Source organism: Equus asinus, chromosome 28, assembly GCF_041296235.1.
Source record: "Equus asinus isolate D_3611 breed Donkey chromosome 28, EquAss-T2T_v2, whole genome shotgun sequence".
NCBI classification, from domain to species: Eukaryota; Metazoa; Chordata; class Mammalia; order Perissodactyla; family Equidae; genus Equus; species Equus asinus.
The window spans coordinates 41,620,574-41,637,531 of NC_091817.1; the positions used below are offsets into that span (position 1 = coordinate 41,620,574).

The following is a 16,958-nucleotide window of genomic DNA, read 5'->3' on the forward strand; positions in this document are numbered from 1 at the left end:
CCTGAAGCCTCTTTCAGCAGGGATGAGAAATCACTTCTGGGCTAGTTTCACCCCTGGAGGTCAGGGACAGACAGTATATCCAAAGTGAGTTTTGGGTTTTTTTTACTTTTCAAGTAAGAGTTGTTAGACCCTTGAAGATTAGGGTCTCAAATACTGATCATCAGAGGTGTTTAGGAGTATTTCTTGAGAAGACAATAGACTGTGATAGGCTTGTCTTCACAATGTCAGATGTCCTGAGAGTGTGTTGTCAATCTTATATCCCAGTACTCTATAGAGCCACTGAGGGATGCTCAGAAAACGAAGAGGATTTCTGCATTGATGGCAAGAAGACCCAGACACTCTGATTTACTTTATCCTGGTGTCACGTGACGTCAGCTTTGCCTCAGACTGGGCATTTGATTTCATCCATTGCTTCCCCAAAGTCATGCATTTGACAGACATTTTGCGAGCACCTACCTGTGCTTGGCACTGTTATAGATCATGACGCCATTTTGAAAGCATAACCTGAAAAATGGACAGCACGCTGATCAAGCCACTGTCTGGTCTTGATTATTTTTGACACTATAAAGAAAAATTGCATTAAATCAAACCACAATAACTCCATTTACTTTTAACCCCACATAGTGAAGTTACCAATGTGTGATGCCTCTCCATATTCACAGGTGGAAAATGCCTAGATAAATACCACGAGGGACATTTTTAAGCATGCAAAAAATCAATTTTCATAAGGTTACATCTTTTTACCTCTTTATATAAAACATGCTGTATTAAAAGAGAGATTAAATTTTACTCTGTGGAGTAAAATGCAAACACAAAATTATTTTTTCATTTTTCAGAGCATGCACTGGATTATCATTTATTTATGAGGGTTTTTTTAATCTAGAATATATGGAAATCTTTTCTTGAAGCACAATATAATATTGAATTGGGAATGTTGTCTGACAGATTCCCTCTTGCAGTTGCATAGAATGATTCTCCTGTATGAATTTTTAAAAGAAACTTCAATACACTCTGCATTTGAAAGGGAAGAAGTAATCGCCATAATCTTGAGGAATCTTTTAAATGGCTCCATTCCAGCTCTTCTGTCTTTCTGCAACAAATAGTGCTTCCGTGATTTTCCAGAACTCACAAATGTCCAGTTTTCTTTCTTTTGTCCAAAATGTACATCCAACAATTGAAGTTCTCCTCCCAAAAGACATTGCTGTCAGTTCTGAATGGGGCTATGACGTGATTTCTATTTATTTCTTTTGCACTTTTTCCTTGCTTGGAAGCATTGGGCTTGAAAGGGTACTAGTATCCTTCATTCTCCATGAGGCAGATGTCTTTCCATTTCAATCCCTTTTCATTTCAGTTCCATTTCAGCATATGGTGAAGCTGCACAGCCATGAGATCAGGGACCACACAAAAAGGCTGGCTTGGGCGTCTTGATCCTTTCTCAAGAATCCTTCTAAGGTTTGCCCCTCTGTACCACCCTATACACTACTATCTTCTCTCTTTCATATGGCTCAATCGTTGTTTTTTTCCATCCTATTTCCACTCTGTGCTACTGCTGCATAGTCGACCACCCTAAAATAGAATGATCAGTCTACAGGTTGCCTACAGAGGCCTTGCTTCACCAGTCTCATTCTGGAGCCCAGGCTGCATGTGATGAGTTAGGGCACATTCTTCCCATGCTGGAAACTGGTAGCTCCCAATGCCTTATAAGGGCTGGACCCAGATTTGGCACATCCCATTGCTTTCATTCACATTTCATTGGCCAAAGCCAGTTATGTGGCCAAACCTAACTTCAGTTGGGGAATTTTACACCTTCCAAGGAGGTGAGAGGATGGAAAGTGAATACTTGCTGCATAGACTTTCTGTCTAGTCTTTTTTATTTATTTATATATATAGAATGTACATATATGATCTGTCTACTCTTTTGGATTTATTTAAAGTGTATTTTTATAAAATTAAATATAAATGTTAATAGCTTGTTCAGATTTTAACCTCTTTCAGAACAGAACCTCCAGCATTTGCCCCCTAAGTTCCAGCAGTGCCACCGTGAGTAAAGGGGCCGTGACTCCTGGCTCATTGTTTGGCTGGACCCCCTTTCATCCAACCCCAAATTCACCAGGAAAGAAGTTCATACAATACTGAGTATGATTCTCCACTTTGGAGCCAGACCAACTAGAGTTCAACTCCAGACTCATACTTCCAGCCTTGTGACCCTGGATAATTTACTTAACCTTTCTGGTCTTTAGTTACTAAATCATTTAAATGGTGATGGTTGTACCCATGTTCACCCTTGCACCTCCATCACGACATTTCAACTAATCCCCAATTCATAGGTCTGGCATGCCGTGTGCTGGCCCTCTCTTTGACTGCATCATCCTAGCAGTCTTGGACAAGCTGCCCCTTTGTGAGAAATCTGTTGCTGGGGAATGTCACTGGTATGACTTTCAATTTAGCACATGCACAGGCGACCTTGTTTGGGCTTGTGCCATTGGTAATTCAGTTTCGGGTTTTACTTTGACAGAGTGTATTCAAATATGGGTTTTGCTGTCTGTCATTCGTACCCTCATGGCCACAGTTCTTCCAAACAACCAAGACTTGCTAATTAATATTTTCACAAGAACATTTATCCCCTGGGTCCAGATTTCAAAGGAAAAAAAATATACAGCCTTTGTTCTTCTAGATGCTTTATAATATAGTTGGGCATACATCATTTTGACCACCTGCTTCAGAAGGTACTTAGACATTGCCTGACCTCAACAAGACAATTAAGCTGTTGCTGATGCTCTTTTGCCTTTTCAACTATTAAAAATAATCATATACCATTAGATTAGTCTTTTGCCATTCAATAATGTGTTATATATAAGCACCAAATCTAAATATATAGATAAGATGGATGGATAGATAGATAGATAGATAGATAGATAGATATGTAGTTATTATGAACTGTGTGAAAGAAATTCATTTCCAGCTATGGGTCATTTGGAAAAAGATCAATATGATACATCAACATTATGAGTAAATGAAAATGAATGCAACCTCGTGGTTTTCTGAAAGCCTGGTTTTCTGTTTGGCTTCCAGAGTTGCATCTCTGACACCGGAACATGTATTATCTGTTGCAGAATGCTGGTTTGTGATCAGGTTTAATGGTGAGGGTCCATCCCCATAAATGAATATCATTTGTAATGCTGTTAGAGTGTTGTTGATTGCTAATATCCCTTATGACATGCTTTGCTTTTCAGAAACCTACACCACAAAAGAAGTGAGAGCAGTAAAGTTTACATTGTACCTCTTCTGCATGTTTTTCTTTGCCCTTTTCATTGTTTTGGTTTCTTCCTTTCTTTTTTCATATTGTCAACCACTGCATCATTTTCCTGCTCCCATTCTCAGTCCTGTTTTTCTTTCTGTTCCTAATTTTTGGAGCTTTTAAAAAGCAGTTTAATGATTCAGTAATAATTATGAAGCTCCTGCTGTATGGATGTTACTTTATTAAGCACAGGGATAAAAGGGCAGGTTTTGCTTTGTTCTTAAGAAACTCACAGCTGAGTCAAGGAGATAAATACTTAAATAAATTGTAGCAGAGTATGACAGAAATATATTTCATGTATGGAAGACATAGAATAAGAAGTGGGAGAGGGAGGCAGGGCAGACTTCAAAAACAAGTGATATCTCGTTGAGGCGGGTGAAGGGTCAACAGAGTTCACCAGGCAGGCAAAGTAAGGAAGGGCCCCCCCACTGCCACTCCAGACAGAAGGATCAGAGGAAGGGAAGAGTCTGAGGTCTTCAGAGCAGTGCAGGTGTTTATTTTTAATCGAATATAAACCAGGGGGTAGGAAGCAGCAGCAGATGAGGCTGGCAAGGGAGAAGGGCCTCAAAAGAGGTGCAGTAATGTTCAGGGATGCGGACATGGAAGGGGTGTTCCAGTTTAGAAGAGGAAGCCAGCCAAGCAATCCCTAGGCTTTGACATGTGGAATTTGAGAGTTGGTGGGATCTGGGAGATCCTCTCTCTCTACCACATTACAGATGGACAAACAGGCTGAGAAATGTTTGCGTTCCCACATCTTCAGAAAACAAATACCATCTACCTTATAAGGTAGTTGTGAGAAGTGAAATAAGGTAGTAATATCTTTAAATCCCTTATAGTGATACCTGGAACATATTAGTGCTTGAAAAATGTAAATTTCTCTTCTACTTGAAATTAGACTACCCTGAACACTCACTGAGACCCAAGGAAGGCATCACCATTTCACTCCAACCCATAGACTTCAGTTATAAGTATTCAAACTCTAGGGCTTGTGAAGGTGTCCTCTGAATGATGCCCCGTGTTTAAGGCTCGATGACACCCAAGAGCTAGCTCTTCTGACTGTGAGTGCTTGCTTTCTCCATCAGGCTGCAAGCTCTTTGAAGGCAAGGGCCATATTTGCTATTTTCTTTGCCAACAGAGGATTCCATTCATGCTGAGGACCAATTACAAACTGATTGCCTCTGTGGTCCCGAATAAACAACACCTCCTTGGAACCTGGTTGGCCCATTGGAAACGAGGAATGCTGACAGATGTCCAAAGGTGTTGGCCACTGGTCCTGTCATAGACAGATTGCCAAATAGAAACACTGAACAAATGGCACAGAAATCATTTCTTTAGCATACGTACACTTTGCTACATTAGCTGTATAATCCAGAAGTTCTGGCATTAGTAAATTATAGAAGCAACTTGTGACACTATCTGGTTTGCAGAGTATTTGGAGAATTTAAAGTTAAAATTCAGCTCCATGGTGGCAGTGGGGAGAAAAATGGGGAGGAAGAGCAATCTTCTGTGAAGGGTTTTTCTAATTATTATTCATTTTATAATGCCATTTATTAGGACCTTCATTAGAATGAATTCTTCTCTTAACAGCACCCCAAACATACCTTGTAATTCCCTTTGGCAATATCTGCCAACCCAGGCGGTAACTTCTGCTCATCAGTCTAGTGTAGCAGATACCTAAAGGATATCTGTGGACTTACCATATGAGTTTAACCGTATGAAAATCAGCTATTGCCCGCATTAGAGTTGGTTTGGTGGTTTTTAAAACAAATTTATTATTTAAAAGCTTTCTTGGGCATTTTCTACTTTTAAACGCTGTTGTATATCCTTAATGCACAGGATGTGGTAGTGTACAACAAGTATTTAAAAATATTTACAATTCTGATCTTATAAAGAAAAAGTTACATATGGTCATTTGAACTAATTGCTAAAATGACACTACATTAATTAGATAATTAAGGGGCTTGAGCATGTGGCTATTGTATTCATTGGGCTGGAAGCCAACGTTTTCTATAGCTGAGAAAATGGGTTAGCATAATTCAAAATTCAATTGCTGTACCCTTTTTCATATGAGTAGATAATACAGAATGAGTCTTAAATCTGGATTGGGAAAACTAACAGGAACTGGTTTTATTTTAATTGAGTTTTAAAGCACTTCTAGGCCGTCTCATTGTCTTTATAGTTTAACCCCTTGTGGTTGTGGCCGCCTGCCTGCCAGTCTTCTCATCTCACAGGTTCATGGTAATAATCTTTCTAGATTTATTGTGAACCCCTCGGAATATGTTCTTTACAATAAATGCCCTGAAACGTGAAACCAAAGTCTCTTTGCCCTCTGCCCAACTCCTCACGGAGAATGAATGCTACCCACGGGTTGCAGTAGTTTATAACAGTGCATTTTCTAGCTACCTTAACTTATCAAGGTTATTTGTCAGGAAAATTATCTCTTGTAACACCAGCTTCCCTACCTTTAGATGACAGGACTTAATACAAAAGTTTTCCCCATACCAACTAGTAGTGTAAGTTGATTTCATATCCTTTTATTTTATAAAGTTTTGCTTATCAGGTTTGTCATCCTCTATTTGAAATTAAAATGTGTGGTCTCCAGATGACCTTAAAGTAACTGACCCCCAAATCTAATCACTCCCAGCGTCTGTGAAAATCGACAAATATGTCAGGTATATCTCGGGGCATCAAAACATTGTTTTAAATATTTCATTTGTAGGCAAGGCCAGGATCATTTTCAGCTTAGTCCTCTGAGCAGGAACGCTGGGTGCATGAACACCTTTGGTTTCTTTGCTCTGTAATCGGCACTCATTATCAACGGGTTTGTATGAGCAGAAAATGTACAGTTATATGTTCTGCACGAGTGAATTATTGATTGGATTTACGGCCAGAAGATGTTCCTAAGTGGTCAATACACGGCCAAAGTGTGTCAGGTGAAGGTAAAAATAAAGTAAGATCTATTCTTTTGATAGCGATTGCTGTTGGGTTATGGTACACTTGTCATTTAAGGTTACTGTTGGATACAGATAAAAATGTTAATTGTATTAACATAGATGAAAATATGACATCAAAGCATATTCCTTATAAATAAGGAGTATCAATGTCTGTGTACAAGTTGAGATTTATTTTGTCAAAAATTATGTTCTTCATATGAGCCGACATTGATTGGCTTGCCAACATTGTCTTCTGGTAAGGACAGTTTAAAAATTTGGATACCTTTAGGTTTATGAAAATCTGTATGCAATTCTTCTATTTCTAATTATTTATTGGGCAATGCCAACGTCACGAAAACGCCATTGGGCCATTGGCTGTTGATCAGTGCAGTCTCAACCCAATACACGTATCTCTGCTGTGCCATTTCTAATAGATGACTAACGACCCCTGCTTAATAGTAAACTTGCTATTATGCAAAGTTACAGTTATTGGAAGGGTTTTCATCACATTGAGCCAAACTAGGGCTCCTGGGTACTCCCATGCCTGGATTCTTATCTCACTCCCTGACTGCCAAATGTCTCAGTGACCTATTATTTGGTAAGTCATTCCACTGAGGTTGAATAGGAACCTACTATGTCCTGGAGCTCTGTTGGTTCCAAGGACATGGAGATGTTGAAAAGAAGGACCTTGCCATTGAGATGGCAAAGTCTTAAGTAGAGGTCCAGTGTATGCCGTCCCGTACACATTTAACCTACTCAAGTTCAACTTTAGATGAGACAAACAGGGATTCACAAAGTGCTGGTGATTTTCTCCATTCCCCTCACTGAGCAGAGATCTTGAAGAAGATGAGACTCTTTTGTTCTTGAAGTCTTTGCCCTTTTCAGTCTCTTAGATGGAGCATCTTGTAATGTAAAGTGTTTAAAGATGTGTGTGCTATAATAACCTGGTCTGTAAACCTAGGCAGCTGCTTTACCTGACAGTTCAGCCAAAGGAACGGCACCGAGCTGGTGCTGGAGCAGCAACTAGCTCTCTTGGTCCTATTGAGCCAGCTCCAAAGCAAACTTTGGCATTTCAAGAGTAATTCTAACAATATTCAAATTTGCTTTATGCATCTACTCTAGAACCCAGCCTAATCAGTGTAAACTGAGATGCCACTCTAGGATCTTCAAAGGAATTTAGAATCACAATGAATCCGTTAAGAGGAGTTTTGTTTTTGTTTTTCCGAAGCAGAATCTCAGGTCATAAAATGGAATGTGGATTGTAGGTTTCATGGGAAGATGTACTTGGCAGCGAGCGCTTCCTTGAATGGAGGCCTGGAAATATCAGTCTCACACTCATCTTCCCAAGCTGCAGTTGACTCAGTGATAACTTGATCATAATGCAAGTGCCTTCAATGTCAGCGCATCAGGCAGGGGGTGGTCTGGCCCAGGAGCAGATGCCCTGATGTGGTGTTGGTAATCTAGAGGTTTTTGAGTTAAGTGCTTTTGACATGCAGAATCAAGAGTCAAGGGCGAAGCTGCCTTTTAAATGCTCTTTCTGAAGAGTCCACCGCAGATGTAATTGAGCCTCTCAGGTGAAGAGCTTTATTAGAGAAAAGCTGGTTAGTGTTGCATACCTATTTGGGGGAATATTTTAGGCGTCTTCAAGAACTGCTATGTGACATTGCTGAAGGTCTCCAGCCTTCTTGTTCTCCAACAGTTCAAGGAGAAAAATGCCGTCTAGGAGATGTTGTCTAAGCGTCGCCATCCACTATGGCCCAAAGCAACCAGTCCCTTCCCTTCATAATCACAATTTATCATGATAAAACTACTTATATGTTTATTATATGTCCTTTGCACCAGGCTATAAGATCCATGAGGCTCAGGACCATGGCTGTCTTGTTCCTTTCTGCTTCCCCTGCATTGACTACAACGTCCAAAATAATCATTATCATTACCTTTATCATCATCATCACCATAGCTAGTGTTTATTGACATATACAGTGTATCAGGCACTGTAAGAAGGGCTTTATGTGAATTATTCCCAACCCTGGAGTCAAGAGTCAAAAGCAAATTGGCCACGAGGAAAGAATATGGATTTTGGAGTTCAAACACTTGAATCCATGACCCCAGTATGCTAATTTCCAGCCTCGGGATTTTGCACCAGGTCACTTAATCCCTCTCTGCTTACATTTCCTCATCAGTAAAACTGGAATAATAATTCCCATCTGCCGAGTTTGCAGTGAGGATTAAACATGAGGACTGCTCTGAGCCCAGCACACAAAGGAAGCCCAAGACAAGCGAGCAGAGGTGCTATTTTTATATATGTTATAAAGTCTGAGAGTCAGGCTGAGAGTTGAGTGAAAGAAGCAGACACTTAAAAGAGTACACACTATGATTCCATTTATGTAAAGGTCAAAAGCAGCCAAGACTTCTCTGTGTGAGAGGAGTCAGAATAGCAGTTACCTCTCTGAGGGGCAGTGATCTTGAAGGGGCAGGAGGGTGTCTTCTGGCATGGTGGAAGTGTTCCATATGTTGATCTGACGATATGATTACACGGATGCGTATGCATGTAAAAGCTCATCCAGCCATGTACTTCCTACGTGTGCCCTTCGGTGTGTGTAAGCAATACCTCAAAAGAAATTATTTGAGAGAATTTTCCATTCTTTGAGAGAGTTTTCCTCCTGCCTCAGTCAAAGCACAAAGTAGGGGCCTGAGGGCTGGGGGGTAAAGATGGAGGAAGGCTGAGATGACCCCTTGGCCTGCCTCTGGATTCTGCTGAGACCCGTTCAAAGGTTCAAAAAAAAATGGATCCATTACTCAAAACTTGAGCCTAAAAAGAAATTCTTCAGCCATGTCCATGTGAACTAAATATAGCATCAAATTTATAATATTGTGGTTCTGACCACCCCCAGGCTATTTCTGACCACAGGGACAGCTTAAATGGTGTGGCCTATAAAAAGTCATCTTTAGACTCAGGCCAAATCTTGATCTATTTAGGGCCAAGATGAGACCAGGCCTTGGCAGCCATCCTCTCTGAGGTAGGGACTAAGCTGAATGGAGACCATTGCTACAGCTGCCGGCCAGGAAACTGGAAATTCCTTAGCCTTCTATCTCTTTGGGGACCAGTCTCTTAGTTATACGGTTTACTCATGCACCCCTTGACCAGCTCCCCAAAGCTGGATCCACTGATGGGCCCCCAGCTGGTCTTTTGCTGTCAGGGGGGCTTGGCATTAAGTCAGGCAAGCCCAGGCTTTCCAGAGGCTCTATGTTTTCTGTATTCTTCCCTTCTCTTCTTTGCCGTGGTGGTTCCGCCACGACTCCGTGACTTAACCAGCACTCTCTTTGAAGTCACTTCATGCAGCCGTCTCTTTTTCTGCCTAGCTCAGGCTTGGCTCGTCCCCAGAGGCCTGGTTCCTCTCCCCAGATGGGAGCAGATTTCCGGTTATGATACAGTTCAGGCTGATTCCATTGGCTCTACAATATGGCTCACCTTCTGGAATCTCTTATTGTCCTGTGCTCCCATCCAAGCTGCACATCTTCCTTACTCTGGAGAGATTTGGTTCCAGGCCCACCTGTGATATATTTTCTCCACGTACCCTGAGGCAAGATAAGGCTCTCTAAGCCTCAGTTTCCTTATTTGTAAAATGGACAGGTAAGGCTCAATTGATAGCTTCTCTTTTAATTTTGTTTCTCTAGTTGAATACTATTGTAAAATTTAAAAAACATATATATATGTGTATATATACCATTATGAAATGAAAAATATATATATGTGCGTGCATATGTAAATATGTCTCTATCCCCGCTCCTGCTAATATTAGGTCTATTGACAGTGGTTCCTAGCACAGAGCTCCTAATTGTAATTTCCTTGTAATTTCCTGGGTGACAGAGTGTCTTTTGTCTTAATGAGGCAACTTATGGTGGGGTCCTGGATGGGAGCTGGTCACCAGAAAGACAAAGCCATGATTAGAAGCTTGGAACTTTCAGCCCTACTCCCGTTCTCTGTAGTAGGGAGAGGAGCTGGAGGTTGAGTTAATAATCAATCATGTCTACGTCATGAAGCCTCCATAAAAAGCCCTGAAGTCCAGCGTTCAGAGAGCTTCCAGGTTGGTGAAGACATCCACGAGCTGGGAGGGTGACATACCCCAGCTCCACGGGGACAGGAGCTCCTGTGCTCAGGACCCTTCCAGACCCGACCATATATATCTCTTCATCTGGCTGTTCATTAGTGTCCTTTAAAATAGCCTTTGGAATAAATTGGCAATAGTAAGTAAGCTGCTTTCCTAGGTTATGAGGTTATGTGAGCCACTCTAGCGAATTATTGAACCCAAGAAAGAGGTTGTGGGAACCTCTGATTTGTAGGCAAGTCAGACAGAAGTTGTGGATAACTTCAGGATCTACTACTTGAGATTGGCATCTGAAGTGGGGGCAGTCTTGTGGGACTAAGCCCTAACCTGTGGGGTCTGTACTCACTCTGGTTAGTGTCAGAAGTGAATTGAGTTGTAGGACACCCCACTGGTGTCAGAGAATCAGTCTGTGTTTGAAAAAACCCACACTTCTGGTGTTAGAAGTATTACGAATGTGAGAGTAAAGAGGAAAAAAAAGTGAATTTTTCCCATACAGTTATTTATCATTTTTAATACTACCTTCTTCAAGTCAATTGTTGTATTAGATGCTATTTTATTCATTATTTAATTTAATTCCCAACCACCTTGCAACATACTCCTTATCATTATTCTAGAAGTGAGAAAATGGTGACTCAGAAAGATTAAGTAACTTGCTCAAGGTGACCAAATCAAAATTTTAATATTAGGGATAACTAACATTTATTGAGTGTTTGGGATTGTGGTAAACCTTTCATGTAGATAATCTCATTTCATCTTTACCATAGCCCTGTGGTAGAGATGCCATTATCATCTCTGAGGGAAATTTCGATTTTGGCAGGTTAAGTAACATGCCCAAGGTCATCTGTCTATAACTGGTCATCTGTCTAGAACTTACTTTCAGACTCAGGTTTGTGTAAGTCTAAACTTCATGCCACTTTTACTATAAATGACATTGCATCCTTTCATACCCTCGATGGGAAATCACTCACCCTTTTGTTAAACCCAAAAGATAAAACCAAGATTTCACAGCATTCAAATTTGAAAATCCCTGCTAAATCGTGAGGTAATCTAGCTATTGGATAATGGCATAATATAGTGAGTATTTTTTTAAAAATTTGTTTAACATTTCAGAGAAACCAACAAAATTTTCTGCTAAGAATTAAAAATAAAAAAAATCCAGCAACTCTCTCTCAGACTTTTATCATCATCCCATTCATAATTGATTCCAAACTTGCATGAATCTTTCAAGATAAGTGTCTTATTGATTATCCTGAAAACAAGCGATCACTTGGCATCCTGAGGCCAGCTCACCGCCCTCCCCTGATTACCGTAAACAGAGATGTTGATCAGAAGAAATGTCATTTTCCTTGGCGCGGAACCCATCGGGCATTCTGAGGCTTTGGTGTGGGGAGCAGAGGGAGTGAAGTGGTCTAGACAGAGGTGCTTGCTCATGGTCATTGCCTCGTTTTTTGAGGAGCTGGAGACAAACGCTTGGTTAGCTAATGCAGTCTTGAACTGCTTTATATCCTCGTGCCAGGTGCCAGGACTTCTTCCTGGTAAATGCGCAAAGTGTCCCAATGAGTGCCAATTCATTGCTGTCAGGAAACATTAAGTCTCTTAAGTGACATCCTTTTTCTGCATGTTTACTTGTGGTTATGTAAATCAAGCAGGCCTCCCTCTTGGAAAGGACTGCAGTGTTTACAAGGGACTTAACCTCTTCTTTTGTAGTTGTGGCAATTAGATAAAATACTAACATGACCTGGCAATTAAATTCAGCGTTATGGGTCTGCTTCCCTCGCAGCTCTGATTGCACTTCTCTAGAGCACTGACCCTGGCGATACTGCCGGCGGTCCCTGCATGGGTGCAGGGAGGGTCAGCGTTGGCAAGGTAAATGGTGAAGTTTTCCCTGGGTGGCTCTATTACTCCAGCTGAAGCCCTTGAATTACTCTCCAGGTGACAATAGCCCTGAACTCGAACAGGTTGCGGCATTTGGCAAACAAAAGGAGACCTGACTCATGGTTTTTGGGTGCAGATAATGAAGATTCAGGCCATTGCATTAACTTAGCAGCCTGATTTCCTGAGGCTGCCACTGGTGAAATGTTTAGTTGCTGTCCTGGGGGACCGGATGGGCTACTCTACCCAAATGTGCCTTGTTCACAGAAAGCTCTTGCTCAACGGCAAAATCCACCCTTTCTTGGTCTCTGAAACTTATTCTTGAAGTGGCCTCAAAGCTTGCTCAAAGCAGGTCATGAACAGGAGTGAAACTCTCATGAATAGAATCATGGAACTTACAAAAGCCACTTGGAGGATCAGCTAGTCCATTTTTTCTAGAAGAGGCCATAGAGGCTCAGAGAAGGTGAAGTCATTCCTGAGCCCTTGTCTATTGTTCAGTTCTGCTGAGGTGTCTTGGGTACCTCCTAATGCCTTTAACATCTTGTTCATTTAGCATCAATTGATTGAGCATCTATTATCTACCAGACACTGGGCAGGGTGCTGGGGATAAAGAGATAAATCCAGAATGGTCCCTGCACAGAAGCACAGGTTTCCTTGTGGTGGTAATAGTGGTGATAATGGTGGAGAATGAGAATCTTGGGCTTCCTGGAAGATATGACTACTCCCTCCTTTGTCTCCTGTCTGTACTGTTTAGTAGCCACTCTGCACTGCGTCTTTCTGGGAACGTGGCCCCCATATTGAGACATTTATGTCTTCTGACTCAATCACCTGTATTAGACTTCTCCAGAGAAACAGAACCAATAGGAGCTAGATAGATAGATAGATAGATAGAAGAGCAAACATTATAGTAATTGGCTATGTGGTTATGGTGGTTGAGAAGTCCCACAGTCTGTGTTCTGCAAGCTGGAATCCCAGGAAAGCCTGTAGTATAATTCAGTCTGAGTCCAAAGTCCTGAGAACCATGGGAAGGTGGGGGATGCAGTGGTGTAAGTCTGAATCTGAAGCCCTGGGAACCAGAAGATCTAATGTCTGAGGGCAGGAGAAGACGGATGTGTCAGCCCAAGAAGAGAGAGCAAATCTCCCCTTCCTTTGCCTTTTCGTTCCATTTGGGCCCTCAACAGTTTGGACTCGTCAGTGCCTCCCTCACCGTGTCCCTCACTAGGGCCCCTGGACACTGCAGAGGAGCTACAGGAGAGAGGCAGTTGCTTAAGTGTGAGTTTCTGGTAGTAGCGTAAAGATAACCAATAATTGGGTGATAAAGTGCTCTGATTTCCTGTACAATTACAGACTTGTGAAGGTAACAAAGGAACTTATAGTGACTCTTCACTTTCTTTTGGCTTCCTCTAGTTTAACTGTTTCGTAGCCTGTCTGTTGGCTTTTTTTTTTTCCTTTATGTAGAATAAGAAATATGAGGCATTAACCACGATGCTGCTTCTTAGTTAAAAGGCAAGAAAAGATGCAGTGCTTTAGGGCAAGAGAGTCTTCTCATAAGGAGTTGGTATTTGTTGGAATTTTCAAAAAGGATTTTACTGTTCATGACATCTCCTACCATATCTGAAGTCTATGATTATTAGCAAATTCTGTGCTTTTTCTATGTCTCAGGTACTGTGATAGGTCTTAGGATTACAGAAATAAATGAATTATGATTCTTGTCTTTAAGGAGAGAAACACATATAGGAAGAAGTTAGCAATGCCTGGTAGATACTAGGCACTCAGCTGAGGATTAGTAAAGGAATCCAGTGTGTTTAATACTCTTATAAGAGGTACATCAAGGTTTTACTAGTAGAGAAGACAGATGCAAGATGGTAGTTTTGGTCAAGAAGAGTAGAGGAAACACTCTTTAATTCTACTTTCATTTTTGCTGCTCAATGAAGAATAAATAGGATTGTCCCAGTTGGTGAAGAGGGAAGGGTTTTCTAGGGAGTAGGTTGGATGAGGAGAATTGAAAATACACAGTCTGTTTGTTGAACAGAAGCCATTTGATAAGTTACAGGTCTAGGTGTTGAGGAGACATAGCCAAGTTCTCCTGCAGCTTATATGTCAAGGCAGTAAACCAGTTTTGAAATCCAGGGACTCAGAGGAGATTAAGTGTTGAGAGGGTGCATCTTATACAGTGCTTTCATAATGGAATTGTGAGGTCAATTAGAGGGGATCAGTGCCAGTTTGGGTGGGTTTCATTTGCATGACCTGATTTCCAGTAGATCATGGTGTAAGCCTCAAGTGGGAAGCATGCCTGGGACGGTTGCAGAGGAGTGGTTAAGAATTCAGACTCTGGGTTAGATGGTACTAGTTGCTGCATGTAATGAGTAACCTTCCTAAGCCTGAGATTCGTCATGTGTAAAAGGGAGATAATATGGTACCCTCTTATATCTATGAGATGCTTTGGGCTGCTTATAACAGGAAACTCAACTCGCAGTAGCTTCAATAGTATGAAAATGACTTATTCTACCTAATCTGAAGTCCAGAAGCAGAGTGGTCAAACAGGGGACCTGTCATGATCTGGCTCCACGTCCCTGAGGTTCTCTATCAGCTTCTTCCTCCGTTGGAGTTTCTCTCACATTTTCAAAATGGCTGCCGCAATTCCAAACATCATCACCAGAGAGCGTGGTGCTAGAGGACGAAGGCACCTTCTCATCTTGTGTGTATCTCTCGAGAATAAGGGAACCTTTCGCCAAAACCTCTCAACAGACTTATCGTGACATCTCATTGGCTAGAAGTGTATCAAAGGCCTATATCTAAACAGACCTAGTGAAGCATCTGGACCCACCATGGTTGGGAGCTTGAGCTACTGAAGATTCATAGCCTAGTTTTAGCCATGTGGTGGAAGAGAGGACAGCTGAACAAAATTGGGCTCGCCCATCAAGGGAGAAATGGGGGTTGGCTATTGGACAGATGACCATGTATCTGCTACGACCTCATAGGGTTATGAGAGTTTATCAAAATAAGATCTATAAGACACTTAATACCTGGCACATGGTTACAACTCACCAAAATTTACCTGTAGTAATGATAATGTCAGTGATAATGATTAACAGCCGTAATGGGAAGTGGGGTCATAGAAATTTCTTGGCCATTTGCAAAGAAGTTGTGAATGTTGCTTTATGAAGGCCTGTCTGCAGCAGGCAGCCCTTTCTTACACCTCCGCGTTCATCCTTCTCCGACATTTGTCTCTATCACCTGGAATCCCAGTTTTAGAGTTCTTATCAAGAGATTATAATATAGTAGCAAGATACCAAATTTAACATTAGACAGTTGGATTTTGAATTCAGGGCACCACCGTTTATCATGCCTATAACCTTAGATGAATTTCTCGAGTTCTCTGAATCTCAGTTTATCAAGATATAAAATGGGGATAACCATATCAGCCTTTTCCACTATGGGGAAAAAAAAGACTGAAATAAACCACATCAACACCTAATTCAGTAACTGCTTCCTGAAGATGGAGACTGAACTACTTCATTTGAGGGGTAGGCTGGGGTTATTTACTTCATCCAACGCTAGTTGGTGACAAAACAGAGAGAGGGATAAACTGGTGAGAAGGCAGTCAGTGCATCCTCTATGAGCTACTACCACTGCCTCTAGTTTTCTAGAAAACAACCACTGGCCCTTCACTGTACAAATGTGCTCAAGTGACTATAACCACGAGTGTTTGTAACAATGTGCCTATTGACTTCTTATTTCAATAGATATCCAGATTTATTATCCCTCAAGGTAAGCATCGATTTTACCTTTGTCTCCGTCAATATTTACCTCTGAGGTCAATACATGTGGATATTCACCTCAGCTGCAGTCAATATCCATTTCGTATCACAATGTATGATGTACTTATGTGAAAATAAAGAACGCCATAGTTTAAGAAAAGTCTGATAGTCAAAGAAGCTTCTTGCAAAATAGATATGTTATTTTGTTTCATTTTGTTTTGTTTTTACTGTTTATCACTGTTTAGAGGTCAGATTCTATTTCACCAAGTAGAAAATATGTATACTCTGCTGGTAGCTGGTGTTTGGGGAAGGTAGCATGATAACGAATAAACGTTCAAACAATCACTTAATGATATTGAAGTAATCAGTTTCCTGAAAGTTCCTGAGTGAAATGGTAGCCATGAGAATATAGACATACACACAGATTACAAATGTGACAAGAATGGAAGCATTTACATAGCTACGGTTATTTCTCAAGCTCCTGGATTCTCAGAGAATCAGGTGGCTGAAGCAGGAGGAGGAAGAGAAAGAAGAAAAAGCAAAAGTGTAGTTGCTGTTACTACTGGCTGGAGTTGGAACATGGGCCTGGAGAATCATGGCAGGCCTGGATTGGAGCCCAGGTGTATAAATTAGGAATTGTATTTGGCTACTGGTAACAAGGAGCTGACCAGGGTGTAGAAATGAGCAGTCCAAGGGCTGGTGTAGGTGCTCTGCAAAATCATCAGCAACCCAGCCTTCTTCTCTCTCTCTGCTTTGCAACACAGCTTCTATCTTCAAGGAAAGCCCCTGGTGCAGAATGACCAGGCAACATGAAGGAGAAAAGATGGAAGTCAGGCTAAGCTCCTCCCTGTCAAGGAGCCCTCCGAGAAGCCTCACCCAACACTTCTGCTGCCTTCTCACTGGCCACAGTCTTGTCACTTGGTTAGACAGCTGCAAGGAGGCCTGGGAAATGCAGCATTCAGTCCTGGCTGCAGTGTGGCTAGGT

General features: G+C 41.4%; 1 protein-coding gene across 8 annotated transcripts in view; it reads left to right on the forward strand.

The window, feature by feature from the left end:
• Window positions 1-16,958, forward strand: part of WWOX (WW domain containing oxidoreductase) — a 934,084-nt gene that overhangs the window by 397,231 nt on the left and 519,895 nt on the right. The gene's annotated exons all lie outside the window — the stretch shown is intronic.